Genomic DNA, 19,734 nt, shown 5'->3' with positions numbered 1-19,734 from the left:
AGCAGAAAAAATTTAGAAATGTAGTAACCTTTCTGCTTGCTGGCAGAGAAAGGCATGCAGAGATTGTGCAGATGGCAAATGAATGTATCATAAGGGCAACAGCAAGAAGGAAAGCCAACCAGAAATGAAAATTTCGAGGTGAGGACCTGAAAGTCATACAGGAAGTAATTAGTAAGGGAAGTGGATTGTCAAAGTTCCTCTGCAATTAGTTTCTTGATATGTGCTGTGGAAGTCAGATACAAGGTACAAATTAAGGGCCGATGACGATAATCTGGGATCAGAGTTGGGTTTTTTAAACAGGACAATGAAGGCAATTGGCTATAATGGTTGTACAACAGACAGGGATTTCTGGCGGAATATTAATCACACTAATAAGAATGACGAGGAACCACATTCTCACCCCGTTCGATTACCGTTTGTTTCTGAGGTCAATGAGTGCAAAAGCAGAATTCTAAGGAAAAATGGTATCCAGGCATTTTTCTTTAATCAAAACAAAATAAAAGATTTTTTCCGACGAGAAGCGGATGCTCCTGATTACCTCCACAATGCAGGTGTAAGAGACATTTGGCTGCAGCAAAGTGTATATAGGCGAATGGGGAGAACTGGTAAGAACGCATTAAGGAACACGAACGGCACAAGCGGCTAAAACAGAGTGTAAAATATGGAGTAGCGGAAAATCATGAGACCTGTGGCTATGATCCGCAGCTCGTGGTCTAATGACTAACCTTGCTGCCTCTGGATCACAGGCTCCCGGGTTCGATTGCCGGCAAGGTTGGGGATTTTCTCTGCCCAGGGACTGGGTGTTTGTGTTGTCCTCATCTTATCATCATCATCATCATCATCATTTGTGACAGTGACTAGATTGGATTGTGAAAAAAATGGACTGTGTAAAAATTGGGACTTTGTAAGGGAGCTGATGACCGCGGAGTTGAGGGCCGCACAAACCTAACACCATCAAACAAACCTATGGCTCTGACATCGATTTTAATAACGTACGTGTACTAGCTAAGGGAATCAACATTTGTAGAGAAGCGGTTTAAATATCAGTGAGTGCATGTAATTTCAATAGAGAGTACGACTGTACGCTTCCGGCATCGTGGTTCCTTGCCATCAAGGAAGTGAATATGCGGCGCGGTGTTCGAGCAATATAAACAAAGCGCTGCAAGTCACCTCGACGGACTATAGTATTTTGAGTAAACTTTCTCCCTCTTTTGTTCTGTCCGTTTCGCATCTACCCAGTAACGATGGCCGATCAATAGGAGAAGGAAGAATTTCAACCAATAACCCTTCTCCAGCTTAAGTGCGGAATAGTGACTTTATATTGAATGACGTTGGGCCACCAACAGTATCCATAAGAGTTTAGCCAATAACGCCTCTTCTTCTGCATCAACGCGGGAATATTTGCTTTTGATATTGGCGCACCAATTTTGGCCACAAATATACACCCACTTCTGCAGCACAAACGCGGGAGAACTCCCCGTCATCGCAGAACGCGATAATGATCAATGACAGTGTCCTAGCAATAGTGGACACCGAAACATTCTGAAGAAGATCCCAGCAGAGGGGTCGAAACGTGGAATACTTTAAAAGGAAATATAAAGCAACTATGGGCACTATGGCCACATGAATGAAGAAGGTGTATGGGAGACCTCCAATCAAACGTCTGACAGAGAAAGTCGGATAATATTAGAAAATACTTTTCCCTGTAGCACACCCACGTATTGAAGGGCCTAGGTAAACTACAAGGAAATATTCGCCGAAGCGAGTGGGAATCGACACGCGCCATAAATGGCTTTGGCAAACTTTGTCAAGCACCAGGCTGTGAAACGGTCTGCAGCAGTGCCACATTCAGCTACAAAATAAACAAGACTCGGAGCAGGCAGCTATCGGCCACGGCGCTCAAACTTAATATTCCAACGACTCAATCTTCCAAAGAGTACTTCGTGTAATGTCAGCTTTGAATAAGAAGTTACTGATATAGCGGTTTACAGAAATGTAATATCTACAATGATCGGCAAGGTAAAAAAAAACTAATTTCGAGGTAGGATTTTGCAAGAGTTCAATACTCGCTGTACAGCAAACGAACAGGACCTTCCTCAGTATTTCTTGGAAGAAACTTGGCATCTTTAGAAATTTAAAAACCACTGCAATTCACTGGAAGTGACTGAACTTTGATACAACTTATAAGAACTTCGAAATAGTTGTGAATATTACTGAGTTGCCACTGAATTCAAACAACAAAACGAAAGTATACCTAATATTTCTTTTTATTCTACGTCATTGGTAAACTGCTTTAGGTGAATAAGATCAACTAAATTTTCAGTCAAAGCTTGAGAGAATATGACAGCAATATTAATTAGAACACACTTTTCTGCTGCTCTAAAAAATTCTTTAGAACATCAGCAAAGTGTTTCGTGTTCTACAATATATTTTAAATGAAGCTATAAACCCTGAAACCAGATGTTCGTTGGATCTAATGTGAAACTGTCGCTTTAGTTCGTCAAAAGAACACGCAGATCCGAACTATTTCATACATTACTATGTCTTCACCTAGCGAGGTGACGCAGTGGGTAGCACACTGGACTCGCATTCGGGACGACGGTTCAAATACGCGTCCGGCCATCCTTATTTACGTTTTCTATGATTTCTCTAGTTCGCTTCAGGCAAATTCCCTAATGGTTTCTTTGAAAGGGCACGGCCGATTTCCTTCACCATCCTTCCCTAAACCGAGGGGATCGATGACCTCTCTGTTTGGTCTCCTCCCCCAATTCAACTAACCAACCATCTATGTCGGGAACTGGAGCCACTGAGAAGGTTGACAAAGCTCTGCTGCCCTTTGTGTTCACAGCTTTCGGAATGTTTGCCGTTTAAGATGTTTTATTGAATTTTGAAGAAGACCCTGATTCTGTCTCGGAAACTTCCAATAACTGTTTTTGTCTTACCACAGAAACGATTAATACATATGGTTCCTGTCTGTTTATTAAGTTTTACCTGAACGCCAGTAGGCCTCAACCCATTTACTTTTGTAACAAGAATTAATTCCAACTCTGTAATTGTGTTGTCGCAATGATCTCAAACCAGCACTTGATAATTTCAGAAACTTCTGTCACATGGGCGGTAATCTGTACTTTTGTAAATTTTTTACCCAAACAAAGTAATTTCGTACACAGGTTTGAAAAAGTAACAGCTTAGCACGACTTCTTGGGATAGTGAATTTTTCTGTCAGGAAATTAAGATACACCAATGTCGAAATATGGTAAAGCAACAGAGAGACGAAATCACTCTTTCAAGAAAATTTGAGTTCACACAGTATACTGTAGGACATTCCGACTTATAAATATGTACGTCAACCATAATTGAAAGAGCTTTAGAATGCTGTATTCGGAGGACATGTAGGCAGTCGAAAAAGAGTGTGTGATGCGAGTTGTGAATAGAAAGCAGCTGTAAGCGATGCACAGGACAGGAAAAGGAAAATGATACATTTTATGACAAGAAAATATTTACTCCCAAATGGAGGAAACCTAGATGGTGCTCAGCTATGAATAAAAACCAGCAGAATGTGAAGCACCAGATAAGGAAAGGAAAATTGCGCATTTGAGAAGATAGAAGTAATTATTGCCAAAAAAAGAGGGTGACTAGAGAGTTACTCATGGAAAGAGACAATTTCACAATGAATTTCTTTTATCAGTCTGTATAACTTTAATATAGTGTAAACCAAATCCGAAGCTTTAAGTCTGTTACACAAACATGATTCATAAAAAGAAATTTACAGATACAAGTAGCGCAGAGACGCCCAGTAGTGTTATCACAGGACAAGTCTGGAAGCTATAGTCAAATAAACACGTGCACCAAGTCACCTAGCAGTTGATATCACTCTCCGAACATCTGGGGTTATCAAGCGCTAACTTTGCTTGCTGTAGTCGACGCAAGAAGAAGGTGACTGCACTTTCCTCCGAGACTGACGGATTAGATTTTATTCTTTTATTTTTGTTTTCTTTTGTTTTTTTAGGATGCTGCATAACCGATTTGGTCCCTGCACTTTCAATTACGACTGTCATAATAATGGCTTATACAATTTGTCATTTGCGAAGTCCTACATTTTATAGAGTAAATGCATACCGTCACAACGCCATCTTCACTTTCATTGGTGTAGTTTAGATGTGCATTCCCTTAAAATTTTATCATCTTTTAGATAGCCTTGCCGCAGTGGTAACACCGGATCCCGTCAGATCACCGAAGTTAAGCGCTGTCGGGCTGGGCTAGTCCTTGGATGGGTGACCCTCCGGTCTACCGAGCGCTGTTGGCAAGCGGGGTGCACTCAGCCCTTGCGAGGCAAACTGAGGAGCTACTTGATTGAGAAGTAACGGCTCCTGTCTCGGAAACTGACATACGGCCGGGAGAGCGGTGTGCTGACCACATGCCCCTCCATATCCGCATCCAGTGACGCGTACGGGCTAAGGATGACACGGCGACCGATCGGTATCGTTATGCCTTCATGGCCTGTTCGGGAGGAGTTTAGTTTTTAGATATTCTAGATAGCCGTACATCGTGCCTCACCTCTCATATTCGTCTTCCTGTTCCAACATTATTCCTATACTCGCTAAGCAAAGTCTCCCCAACCCTAAATCTAAAAAATGTTCACAAATCCAATACATCCAAATGCTCAGAGTCGCCCACATCCTGTTGGGTGCACATCTTCTGCCTTATCTGTTGCAACAATTTAGTCTGTTCACCTTCGCATTCTTCACATTGCATGACAAACCAACTTGAAGTCTACCCCACTCTGCCCCTGAAATCCGTTTGGTACTCAAGCCATCGTAGAAGCTACAACCCTTTGCTCTCATCCATATACTTTGGTCAATGTGAGTGTTCCAGTACTCCTCCCCCACTGCTCCTCGCCATTTCGGCTACCTTTTGTTGATCAAAGATTTTCTAGCCCAAAATCATCCTCACTACTTCCAATTACAGTGATGCATCCATGGCCCCTCATCTTTTCCTTCACTTAGAGCACATACCAGCAGCTGGATCACTAGGACTTCCCACAAGCCACGCCGCTATCTACATCACAATAATATCGCAGTAAGAATTTTGCTTAATGGCAACAGCTAAAACTCCATAGGTTTTGATGACTGAATTTTTGAGTATCAAAGTGGTATCAAAATATCTACATCTACATCATACTGCGCAAGCTACCTAATGGTGTGTTTATACCACCTAATGGTGTGTGACATAAATGGCCTTATCTTTTGACTTAGAAACTTCAATTTTTTTCAAACGTCACGGGACCTAGACCTTACTAAAACACTGAAATTTCAACTGGTTAAGTCCACGCATTTCTGACGAAAAGCGTTTTTAATAGTCGGAGAGACAGATATGCAACAAACTGATCATATGCGGGTACCGTTTTCACCCACTGAAATACAGTACCCTTAAAATGGCTAAGAACTTTCTGATTCAGTACTGTACAAAATCTTAGGCAATATCGTGTGACAGCGAATAAAAATATCACCTTACCACGAGCGCAGTAATCACAACCGATAAGTAATTTTTGCTATTGTGGTATGGAGCCTAATCGATATTATGTGACAAGGAATAAAAAGATCACCTTAATAGTAAGCGTTAATCCTCACCATGAGCGCATTAATCAAAACCGATATCTAATGTTTGCTACTGTGGTGTGGAGCCTCACCGAGTGGTCACATATTAGTGTTGTAATACATAGTCTCATTTCCACATACAACTTATTTTAGAGACAGTTACAGGTACCAACTAACAATGAAAAGCCAAGGCTACTAAAATATCTCTACAAAATCTATGAAGTGAGGCGTACTGTAGTATCACTACTCACCCCTCTCTCGAAGGGGAGCGGAAAGCGATTCGTTTACACCTGTACGACTTCCCTTACGCACTAGGCGCATTCAGCTGTTGCACAAAGAGGCAAGGCGGCGCACGCATTGATGAGAAGTCGCACATGCCTCTGAACTGTGCGCACGAGGGCGAAAGCGTCTCCCCATAGCAGGTGCAGAGACAATTAGTTACCCATACGTGATCTTCCGTTGTGGACGTCACAAGTATTACGGCATACGTGGCCTACGAAAACGAGAAGTGCTGTGCTCACAAACACGACTAAAACCTTCACTATAGACGTCATTATTTTACATCAGTGTTCAAGTGCAAAAAATATCTGTCGATTAACGTGAAAAATGTATATTTCACATCCACGTCTAGTGTAGTTGAGGTAAAAATCGGCCGCGCAGTGCCTTTTAGCGAATCAACAAATGTGGATTCAGTGAATATTCCATTGAAGGGAAACCTATAAATTTTGTGTAATCAGAATTCACGGTTTGAGATACTTCGCTAGCGTACTGTCTGGCGAGATCAACAGCCAGCCGCATCGAAAAATGATTATGCATACACACCTGGAAGTTGTCTCCGGCTTCGCTCGTATGACCGATGTTAGGACGAGAACTCTGTCGTCCATCGAAAACAGAAATGAATATGCGAACAAGCACTTTGCAATGATCGAGGTGCTAGTAAACTAACGATGTCTCTGAACGACAAGAAAACTGGTAGGCAACCACTGTGGAAGAGTTAGTTTCCGTTTATTACAGTTTTTCAAATGGTTCAAATGGCACTTAGCACTATGGGACTTAACTACTAAGGTCATCAGTGCCCTAGAAATTAGAACTAATTAAACCTAACTAACCTATGGACATCACACACATCCATGCCCGAGATAGCATTCGAACCTGCGACCGTGGTGGTCGCGCGGTTCCAGACTGTAGCGCCTAGAACCACTCGGCCACCTCGGCCGGCATTTAAGTTGTATGCAACAAGAGTTGTTTACAGTGCAGCCTACGTTTACAGGTGGTGGATAGAAATATGGAAACTCCGCTTGAAACGCATGTTTGAACATAAATGCAGATGCCAGCCAAGCCTGCAGATTGCGTGGTTGTATTTGACAGCCGGCCGGAGTGGCAGAGCGGTTCTAGGCGCTACAGTCTGGAACCGCGCGACCGCTACGGTCGCAGGTTCGAATCATGCCTCGGGGATGGATGTGTGTCATGTCCTTAGGTTAGTTAGGTTTAAGTAGTTCTAAGTTCTAGGGGACTGATGACCTCAGTAGTTACGTCCCATAGTGCTCAGAGCCATTTGAACTATTTCTTTTGCTCAACGTATACCATGATTCGTAACTTCAAATCACTTCTTCTCACACATCCACTGTCCAGTGGCTTCACTCTTTACACCACCTCAAGCATCGCCTGGCACAGGCTACAAAAATGTGTGACTTATGATGATCTGCTCGACCACTGTACCAGCTAGACTGCTGGTTAAACCCGCGACTTAAGAGTGAATCCTTCCGCTGGTTTCATGTGATTCCTTACAACAACCCTCCATCAGTGCAGTAGCGGACTCTTCCTTAGCGTTTCCCCTTCAGAATTATCAACAATCGACATGGGCAGCTTTAATAGGTTTGGAATGTCCCTAATGGAGCTATTATTCAGACGACATCAAATTAATGTTCCACGACCGAAAATAATGAAAATGAGCAGTTGACAGCTGTTGTCTATAGCAGAAAGCACAGCTCTGCTCATCATCAGTGCGTATCTGCAAGGACTGAAACCGGTCACCGGTTGTGAAGTATAGAATGATTTGCGATCAGAACCGATTATTTTCATTAAAATCACTGAAATCTGTTGACCGACTCATTCTGATGATACTGTTTCTCTACTTAAGACAAGATATCACGGTACTCTCCGCTTTCATTTAAGCTAGAGGGTCCACCTTTCGTGACATCTAACAGCCAACCTCTCATTGCGTAGCTGATCTAGATAATTTTGATGAGATAGTGCGTGAGGCAGGCTAGGAGCGAGGCACGTGAAACCTTGACACATACTGATGAGAGATGCGCTACTTGGTACGCCATGGATATTATGACGCCTCTTCTTCTTTCCTTTTGCCTGTTACTCTAGGGGTAAGATATGTTGGTGGGACTTGGTGACTAGATACCCTTCCTGAGTCCCCACCACGGGGCTGAATTTGATACCTCATTTGTGTGCGTCCAGAATAAATCTCATGCTCAAGTCTGATAACGTTTTCTATATATAATGCTGAACGTAGGTTCGACGCCGGTATTTCTCTCGCTGAATGTGGAATATGCTCTTATGACGCCCGTTACTATCGATTTTAGAATAGAACATTCTGAAGATATGGCCTAGGAAAAGCAGGTAAAGCGGAAAGCACCATCTTTCGAAGTCCACTGTATGCCGATGCTGTTGCCCATCGGTAGCAACTGAAAAGGCGGGGAAACCCTGGTTTACAATATCGCCGTCGCCAGTTCACATAGCCCTGGGTCCGTGTCTAGCCACCCAAGGACCTGCCATCATGGTGCCGTAGGCCGGGAAGCGGTTTCGCTCCATACGGGCAATAGCGATGCTCTTCCGGAACAGGCGTGTCTCTCCTTGCTATCCGTGGGACAGCAAACAACAGCGAAGGAAAATTCCACCGTTATACCTGCTGAAGCGCCTAAGAAACAGGCAACGTATGCATACTGACAGGGAATCGACGTACTGTCGTATTCAATGCACTGTTTGTGACGTATATCAGTCGGTCAAAGTGTGCCGTAGTGGCAGAAGTTAAACTGGCTATAGTGCGATGGTCATGGTAGAAATATCTGCTTGTGGTACTTAGTCATAGTTTTAATAATACCGTTGTTCCTGACTGTTACCTTTAACACAACTGTTGACAGTTAATTTTCATTTATTTATTCAATCTCTTTTGGCGGACCTGTTTTGGGCCTTACCGCCCAAGAATCTGAGGCTAACTAATAAAAGGCAGACCAACTTTGTAACGTGAAAACTTCCAACCATAACACTGTCAGAGCTGTACTGTCTTCGACCACACGGCATTGTTTGTTTTGGGCACTGACAAATTTTGTATTGATGTAACTTATTATTAACGTAGGGAAGTAGTAGTAAACATTGGTTGATCTTTTGTTTGCCCCGCTACAAGTCTGAAGAAATAACAGAAACTTAATACGAGCAGCTTTTGTCGACACTTGCGTCTCAAGAAAGCCTTTACCAGCGACATCAAAGCTGCGTAGCACCAAAGCTTCAATAAACGTGTTTCATCAGTTGCCAATGTGTAGGAAACAATATTAAAACATCGATTGTGATGAACGAAGTTAAGAAACAATATTAACTGTTGATACTAGTATCTTCATTAGGGCTGAATAGACCCGGCGTTTATATTTGAGATATCGATGTACAATGTACAAGTAAGTCCATCTTGCATTTCGTGACACTTTTGTTATAATGTGAACTTCTCAACTGCACCGTCTGAGAACAGTGTCACAGGGATACTGACGTTAACTAACATGCCTTTGATCAATAGCACGCTATTAATACACGTGGTTGCATTACATGCTCAAACAACCCGTCAGAGAACTGTTACGGCTCGTGACACAAAGGAATGCTATTAGCTGAATTATGAAATATTTACAAGGTTACCTCAGTTCTATTGTCAGTCTTAACTTAATACATTTTCGCAAAACACTAAATCAATAAAATTATTTTACGTAATACATTATACGCATATTTTTAACAGTTTTTCCCATCGTCCTTTCATATCTTGTGTTATTAACTATTAATACACTCATTCGGTAGGCAGTAACTTGCGTGTTCTTCACCACATTCGTTCATATAGCGTTTTATACATCTGAACTGTTAGCAGTTTAGACGGGGCGTGCCGGCTCGAATTCTAACATCCATCTGTAGTAAATATAAATAGCAGGTAGTGAAGAGACTGTTGTGACACGAGGTTCACCAATGTCGGTTAAGATCCTGAAGATAGCACAGTATATGTACAGAAATGATTTTATTTATGGCGAAGTCTTGTACACAAGGTAACTGCAAAGTACGCCAGTAACAGCTCGTAAATTGCTCAGGAGTCCTTTCTGAGTACTCTGGGATTACATCCCGGGGTGTCCGGTGGCTTCTTACAGAGTAATCGCCTATCATTTGATTTCTTAACTGCATTTCTCCTTGTATCCGTATCGCACTGAAAATATCTACACAACAGGCAACAATGTGATCTATGTGTTTTGCCTGAAAAGAAAACTGGTTCCATTCACACACGGTACATGCTGTTGAGAACAGTACGGTCCCTTCTACTCTTCGTTCTTGCTTTTAATACTGTTCAGGTGTGTCTCGTGTTTATTTTTTCGGCAGACTCAGTTTTACAATGACTTGGATACACAACAGTATGAACACGTTTACTGATGAATGGATGGCTGATACGCACCCCGTGTATGTGTCCACTGAATCGAACGGCAAAGCGACTCAGCGAACCGCCGGCCTATGTGGCCGTGCGGTTCTAGGCACTTCAGTCTGGAACCGTGTGACCGCTACGGTCGCAGGTTCGATTACTGCCTCGGGCATGGATGTGTGTGATGTCCTTAGGTTAGTTAGGTTCTTAGAGAAATTTGAACCATTTTTGACTCAGCGAAGCATGCTGTGCTGGTCCCTTACTGACGGCAACCTCGTCACAGTAGTTGTGCATCTATGCGCTCCAACCTGTGGCCCGAGTGAGTTAGCGTGTATAGCACTAGGCTTCGCCAGTGGAGATCCAGGGCTCAATGCCGGAAACGTCCAAGGATTTTTCATTCCTTCCCCTCCAGGAAATGACCCTAGACTCGTCAGCTTGCTGTCAAATGAGTGATGGAGATCTTTTCCAGGATGAATAGCGGCCAGGTGGCTGGCGTTAAACTGCTATACTTAAGTTTGCAACATATCACTGGACTCCTTCGTATTATATTGTTGCTTTTCAGAAATTTCAGGTTGAACTTTTTTATTATTCTCATTACTGTCATTATTATAATTATTATTGCATAAACCCACATCAAGTACCAGACCTAAAAGTTTTTAAAAGAAAATTCTGTTTCCCACCCAGGCTTTATTACAATCACATTTATTTGATGCGATCAGCTGATTTTTAGTAAAGCACTATTTTCAAGTGCTTAGTCATACCATAATATTTTTACACAGTGACCCTCTTTCATACAACGTAAGTCCATAATTTAAATAAATAACTGCTGTCGTAGCAGACTCTAATGAGAAAAACGTACCACACTCGTCAACGATAATAACAAAATAAGCCACCATTGTTTTGTGCAGTAACCAGTAAGTGGAAGATGTGTTCGCAAATTGCAGATCTGATTGCGCGTCATCTGTACAATTTATTAGTGACATACTGAAACATGTGGCAGACCGAGACTTGAACCTGGATTTCTCACTTAATGCAAGTGGTCCCCTTAACTGCAGTTTCGTCCAAACATCACAGAGCAACTCTAACGCCGGCAACGCCCATCGGTACCACAGACATTATCCCAATGCACAAGGACGAATTAGAGGCGCCCCTGTAGACACACATTCTCTTTCGGAATTGCTCTGATCCAGTTCGTAATCTCTGATGAAGTAGTCAGTGTCATCTAGTTAACAAACTAGTGCTATTCCAAGTCTCAGATGGGATTTCACTGTAGATGATTAGTTTGTAATTGTGTGCTGATACTTGCATGGGGGCTTAATTAAAATGGAATAATTTTAGTAGCTGTGTTTCCGGTTAAGAAGTCTCGTAACCGGTTGGCCCTGACTAGTATTAGTACGCAATCTGATTGCATAAATAACAATAAAGAATGAAAGGAAATTTACGTTAATACAATTGATTAATTAAGTCCCCTGCAACTATAAAGGCTACAAAACAACCAAGCACAAGTGTAACTGTTCTGTGTGTGGAAGTGTGATTCAATGTACATGTATCTGGCACGGTTCTTCCTCAATACGACAAGATATTTTAAACACCATTTACAATGAACTAACTGAAAAACCAGAAATACTATAATTGCACATAGAAACCAGAATTACAAGTTTAATACATGAACACGAGACAGAAGCTTTATGACTGAACCTGTGACCAAGGGGTATTGTCATTAAGGAAATGTGAATTAATTTTTTTACCTCCATATATATTGACGAAAAATACACTGTGTTCATTGCAACATCTTCCATCTATACGTTACACCAACCGAACAGCATCTACTGTCTCACCCAACAGAACAACAACTGCACACGAGATGCTCTCAACTAGTACTGCTCTCGACATCCTCTCAACAAGCACTGCCCACGACAACCTCTGAACTACTACTGCACCAGTGGAGGCGGCGGAATAATAATCTTTGGCGCAATCTCTGGCGCTGCGACTCAGTGTAGCCACTTTTCATACGCCCCTCCTCCACGGGCTAAAACTTGATGGTGTTTTTTCCAGCATTGGTGGTGAAAATACCACCAAATTCGTCCAAAAAATACAGACAAAAATAAAAGATGATATTAATAAGTAAATATCACATAACTAAATAAATTTTGGCTTTGCACTGACCATTCAATAACCTAATATTTAAAATAGAGAAAGGAATACAAATGCTTGCGTACATGTGATTTTACATAATAGTTTACACAAGTATCATTTATCAGAGTGGTTGAACAATTCAATCAACGGCACCAGTAATGACGAATAGATGTAGGTAAGAGGCTCATAACACTTCGTAAACAGTAAATGCACAAAAAATCAGTTTATACAAATATTCACATAAAATCTTTTCAATAGTTCAATAAACAAGTAGCACTCCTAAGAGTAGTTGACAGTTGTAACAGTAGCACCCAGTAGTGGTTAACAGGTGCAAATAGCAGTCCCATAACATTTCATCCACAGTATTTAAACAGCTCCAACAGGGCACCGAGCAATGGCGAGCAGCCGCAGACACCAACAAGTGAAATTATCTCAGTAACCACAGTTCCATCAGTGGCACCCAGTAATGTTGAACACGTGCAGACACCAACAAGTGACATCATTTCAGTAGAAGCAGTTCCATCAGTGGCACCCAGCAATGTCGACAGGTGCAAACAGCAACAAGTGACATTATCTCAGTAGAAGCAGTTCCAACAGTGGCACCCAGCAATGTTGAACAGGTGCAGCCAGCAACAAGTGATATTATCTTAGTAGAAGCAGTACCAACAGTGGCACCCATCAGTGTTGAACAGATGCAGACACCAACAAGTGACATCTCATCACTGGTTGAGCAGTTCCCACAGTGGCACTCAGCAATGTTGAACAGGTGCAGGTAACAGTCCGCAATATTCACTATCAATAATTAAACAGTTCTTCAGAGTTCATTAGCAGAAATTAAACATTTACAAGTGACACCCATCAACGTTGAACAAGTGCAGGTAACAGTCCATAATATTCACTATCAATAATGAAACAGTTCATCAGAGTTCATCAGCAGAAATGAAACATTTCCAAGTGGCACCCATCAATAATAATAGGTGCAAGCATGAACAACAGTTTGAATGCACACACAATTGCTTTTACAAAATTATTATCAATGCTCTTACACTAAACATACAAATTATAGTAAACACACAAATGATATCAGATAATTGTCATATTAACTATTACAAATACACAAATATCAGTAACCCTATAATATTTATGGGTGTCAGTGCAAGCCACAACAAACAAGCAAAATAATGTTTAGGAGGTAGGTCAGTACCAGTTATTTGGGATTAGGAAAGGAAAACACACAAACACACTCACTCATCCTTGTAACTGAATAGTGCTAACTGTGTAAATGCAATTCTGTCAAAATTTGATGTTCAACATGTGTATCAAGTAGTTGTGGCAACAGTGTATAACAGTCAATAATAGTTAGTCAACGTCGTAGTCATCATGTCAAGACCAGAGTTTGCCAAGCCAAATCAAAATGTACGGTTTCTGAACAACTGTCAGTGTGCCAAGATATGCAAATGCTTCCTGCCTCCAAAAAAAAGTATATACTGCTTATTGATTTAACAAAGTGTGTGTGTAGACAATCTTCCTTCCACTTGAGTATTCTAGTCTGCCATCTTCATCCTCCTTGTTCCATATAAACCGACAAACAAAATAAAAAATGCTCCTCACTTACTTTACCTCTTATCCACCACAACTACAATAATCATCAGCATCACATAATCTTAATACTTCAATAATACCTCTTACGTCGATACATATAAACCTTATCATTAATATCATTTACCTTACCACTTGCCCACCAAAACTCCAATAATCATCATCATCACACAATCGCAATACCTCAATAATACCTTTTCAATACGTCGATACATATAAATCTTATCACCAATATCATTTCACTTCCATAACAACTCTTTCCTCTAGTCAGTCTCTTTGAACAAGTACGGATAAAATCCTATTGCAAACTTCAATTCATCGTCCCATACAATCCGAAGACACAATGTCCACACACAACCTCTGTGTAATCCACCTGACCCAAATCTTCTACTCATTATGAATTATAAAATATGTTTTGGTTACCTTGTCCATCATTAAATAAAACAGATGCATACATGACCTCTAACAGCCTTTAGTTTGAATAACTTTCAGTAAGTAACTACGAGTACGAAGTATGAATGATTACATAAGACTTTGAATGAATAAATCGTAATATCTCACAGTGTGTACACCACTTCATCACTCATGGCAAAACAGAAGCAAACATGTTGAGTATATTTTTGTATCAAGTGTCACTTGCTATTTCAATTGCTCACGAAGAATGTAGTGTAAAAACTGATAATGGTCTAAACCTAGTGTTGGTATTTCATGTCGTTAGCTTCCTTCCTATTAGCATAAATTTATACAGCTTCCATAAAACCTCCAGTTCATGTGACTTAAACGAAGTCTCTTGTACCGATGTCGTTTGTAGAATTATAGCAGTTCATTTTCTTATCTTAAAATATAAAGCACTGAGCGTAAGCAAAACATGCAAAAGCGAGTAAATATACCAGTAGAGAACAGAATGTCAACAAGTGGATGTAGCGCAATCCCTACAACGAGGCTCTGCCAAGCGAACAATCTATAATTAATACCATAGTGTGACCTAAACTTCATGTTCGTACACAGTATATCAGCATTTCTATATACCAAATTTAAGAGTAGTTATGACAACAAAACAGAAATGTGTAAATATGCAATCCATACGCAAAGCAGCAAGTACATATCTTACATAATAAACAGGTCATTAGCATCATATCAGCATAATCAAATAAATGTTCATATGTAATCTTAATAAGTAAACATGAAGGCGCAAACAGACAAATCACAAAGTATAACTTACATACATAATCATATCAGCACAACTAATCAGGTGACAACTATAATTTAAATAAATAAGCACAGCAGGCACACAATAAAAAAAATTTCACATCAGTGAAAAAGCAGAGCAGCCAAGTGATGCATAATATACATAAGTAACAACCCTGTTCATTAATCAATCATTGTCAAAATCAGTTAACACGAAGTATAAATCACGTAATCACGAAAAGAAAATTATGTATAAAGTACATACCTAAGTAGAAATACGTTACCTGAAAAATAAACTCAATTAATACTTACCTTTTTAGTTTATTACTTTCTTCTTCGAAATTACATTCTTCCTGAAATTTTGTCGATTGCAAGTCGTCTTAACGTCGGACACACAGAATTTACCTGAATTTCTTATGTATTTTATACAACTGTATCTGGAAAAAAACTGAACGTTAATAACATAATTTATCAAGTCACTATAGCTTTATACTGAATTTAATCTGAGAAATTACACTGTGTATTTGTCTACGGATGTCAGTTCATTCGCACTGAGCGTTCGATCAGATGTACGTAAGCTTGACGTAGGAAGTAGTTGTTTGCGGTCAACGACTGCCTTGTGCGGCGCGGAGACTGACTGTCGCTTTGAGTATGTAACGCCGCCAAAACACGGCGCGGTATCCTTGTATTCTCTGCGTGGTTACGTGTAACTGTTAATTTCCCAAAAGTATGTCATTCCACAAAAATTTTAACGTTCGATATATGATGTATTCAAAAATGGTTCAAATGGCTCTGAGCACTATGGGACTTAATATCTATGGTCATCAGTCCCCTAGAACTTAGAACTACTTAAACCTAACCAACCTACGGACATCACACACATCCATGCCCGAGGCAGGATTCGAACCTGCGACCGTAGCGGTCATGCGGTTCGAGACTGAAGCGCCTAGAACCGCACGGCCACACTGGCCGGCTATGATGTATTCCTTTAGAGCGCCATGATTTAAGAGTTTCTACTTCGAGAGTGTTATCACAAATAATTTTGCGAACTCTATATGGACCGTTATAAAGCAGAAAAAATTTGCGACACAAGTCTTTTCCTTTGTGAGACAAACAATGAGACTTAATTAACACCTTTTGACCAACTGACAAGGTTTTTAAACGACCAGGACGTTTAGCTGATTTCCCTCTTCTAGCAGCCGCAGATGCAATATTTTGTAGAGCCAGGTTGACAACTTCAGAATGCCGCAGTTTCCGTGTAGGCAGAAAAGGAACGATTTCAGAAATGCGATTTGATGGTGCTTTATTTTTTAATATCAATATAGGTGGTAATGAAGTTGAATCATTAGGGAGTTTATTCAGAATGTTTTGAAAAATATGAAGATACTGATCCCACGTTCTGTGATTCTGATGAAAATAAAGACGACACAATTTATTGATTTCCTTCATCCAGCCCCCCCCCCCCCCCCCCCCGAAGCGTTAGATTAAGGGTGAAAAAGTGAAATGAAAATTGGTTTAATCTTACGACGCCGTAAGGTACGAAGCCAAATTTTAGAGGGAAACTGTGATTCATTATCCGATATAACTTTATCAGCATGACCCACTTCTTTAAGAGAATGTTAGATGAAAGCATTAGATACTGAACGAGCTGTTGCTTTGCGTAAAGTTGTAAAACACACATATTTTGATGTCAATTCCACTGCTACCAAAATGTACGCAAAACCATTAGTAGAACGAACCACTGGACCGAACAAATCGACTGCAGCCATTTCCTTCAATTTCGCTGGAATGATAGGAAACAACGGCACTCTTTGAGAAATAGTTGGCGGCTTAGCCTTTTGACATAATTTGCATTTGGCAAGAACAAATCGAATACGTTTTTCCATAATACTGAAGTAGCAATTTTCTCGTAATTTATGAAAGCATTTTCTGGGACCAAAGTGTGCATAACTGAAATGTGAATACCAAATCAATTTATTAACCCACTCATCAGGAACGCAAACTAACCAAACAGAGCTGTCAACCGATTTTCGTTTAAAAAGAATATCATTGCGAACTAAATAATACTGTCTAATCGCTACGCTTTCCTTTCTCATAAGACTGGTACCTATTGTCCTGTCTGTTTCGTCTGTCATTTCTAAAATTGCCGCTATAATGTCCGTTCCGATCATTATCCCTTTTCTCTGACAATCTATTGTGATTACCGTTACCGAAGAAATTACAACAAGTGCTGTCGTCGTTGTCATACTCAAGTTCTTGTAGCAAAGCCTTAAAAGTTTCAATGTCGTCTTTACATCTTCCCGCTAAAGCAATGGGTCTTATCGATTGCGGCAGCTTAGTTAAACAAATGCGAATTATTTCAGTCCAGCTATAAGGGTTTGAAGGGAATTGATTCTTTCGAATCATGTCTTCAAAGTGTTCTGACGGCGTGCGGAACTCAGATTGTTTAAAATTACGCTGCATAATAAGACTATGTTTTACTCTGTCTTGCGTGTTTTCGGACCAATATGCCGATAGAAATGCATGATGATAATCATTTAAATTATTACAATCACTAATAAGTGCGCGCATGCACTTCGCCGGTTCGTTTTTTCATCAATATCCTGAAGACTGTCACTTTTGGGTAAAATAGTGATATCTGGTTATTCTTTACTGACTCCTTTTCTAGATAGATTGATAGTTGTAGAGTTGTTTTGATAGATACAAAGAATAGTGAAAGAGTAGGCAGCAGTGCAGAAAACCAATAGTGAAATAGCACCACTACAGCTCAGGGCCCTGTGCTCGCTACGGCACATATTCACTTAGTGTAGTGAATCAATCCCCTGAGGACCTAAATAGCCACAGATAAATTCCAGTTTGTGACTTAGTGGCCAATTTGGTGGAAGTGCGTACATAAATTGATCTGACCATGAACATGGATGTATGCCATTATTAGAATTGCGAAAGATCTTAAATTTCCGAACAGATAAAAAGTGTTTATAGTCAAAGTTTTCGCCTCGTGGCAACAAAGACCTATCACGTCTGTCCCAGTCCGAATGTCCATTATTGTCAAGTTCGCGCGCCTGGCGCTCTCTTGCTGCATCTCGTAAATGAAATAAATTATTTTCTTCAAAATCCGCTGCTATCGGTGATTCCAAATTTCTTCTACCGTCTTCTCCTACGATTTCACTTTCAATTTCTTTAACTTGCCTTCGTAACGCCTCAAATTCCCTTTTAACGCGTTCATTATATTTTCCCTGATTTTCAACATGTTTATTTATATTCTGGTACTCTTCTGTTTCTGCAAATGGCAATGGAGCTGTATCATCTGAATCTCTGTCCCCATTTAAACTAATATTTTTCAATTTATCTGAAATCTCCTCAACTCTTTCCGGTAAGTCACCTATTTGGTCTTTCTGTTTATTTACGTCTTCCGTAAGTGTCGCGACTCGGGTTTGAGTATTGACACATTTAGTAGTTAACTGTTCATACTGTTGTGTTAGTTTATTTATTCTGTCATTTGGTACGGATTCCTCGATTCTTTCAAATAATTGTTCCTTGTCGTCTGCACGTTGAAGATTTAACTCTGAAAATTTTTTGTACTATCACGCGATCTCTTTCTTCCTGTTCTCTATCTTGTTCCTTTTGTCTAATTTCTATTGAAATTAATCTATTATTGTGAGCATTCTAAATCGGTTGTACTTCTTCTCTAAGATCTTTCTTTAATTCATCTTCCATGTTTTTAACCATGTCCCTGTTCGTGAGTCTAACCATGTTTCCATTGTTCTCACCTCTGTTTATAATTGAGATCCTAACTGTGATCCCAAATTTAGTATTGCACCCATCAACTGCTCCATATTACCTGGTCCGAAATTCTTTTCGCCCCTAATATTGCCTGTAAAACTAACTTCCTTCGTCATAGCTGTAAAGCTACCTGTGTTCGATACCATAACTAAATCTTGTGTCGTTAATCTCGTATTCTGTGAATTTTTTGGTCGTGAAAAATTTTCAACTGGTTATGGACTATTTTCCGGGCTTATTAAATTGTTTTCTACATCATTATTCATCATACTGTTATCCTGTGTTGGCGAGTTCGCTATATTAACAATTTCTTTATTCTGACTATCCATCATTTTTGCCTTTTTCATCGATCGCGTAATCATTTACAAAGTATACAAAACTCGTCACTGTACGAAAAGTACACATAATATAACACTTTATCACCAACAATACCATTCACACGAAATGCTTCCCGACAAACACGATTAACGAACAATTAAAATCTTCATAATTGCACAAAATTGTCAAACCCGTATACGAGACATAAAAATTAAATTCTGCAAAAATACCATTAGAAGAATGACAAGACAACTACAAATGTTCAGTTACCAAATCTACACATGCAATATAGACAACTATTACTAAACTACAAATTACTACAACAGTAATACTGTCTGCTATATTTACTGTCAAAAGAATTCCAAGGGACGATCCGAAACAGCGGTCGCCACATGCATGGGGGCTTAATTAAAATGGAATAATTTTAGTAGCTGTGTTTCCAGTTAC

The sequence above is a fragment of the Schistocerca cancellata genome, chromosome 3 (assembly GCF_023864275.1).
Source record: "Schistocerca cancellata isolate TAMUIC-IGC-003103 chromosome 3, iqSchCanc2.1, whole genome shotgun sequence".
Lineage (NCBI taxonomy): Eukaryota > Metazoa > Arthropoda > Insecta > Orthoptera > Acrididae > Schistocerca > Schistocerca cancellata.
Note: the sequence above shows the minus strand (reverse complement) of the source record.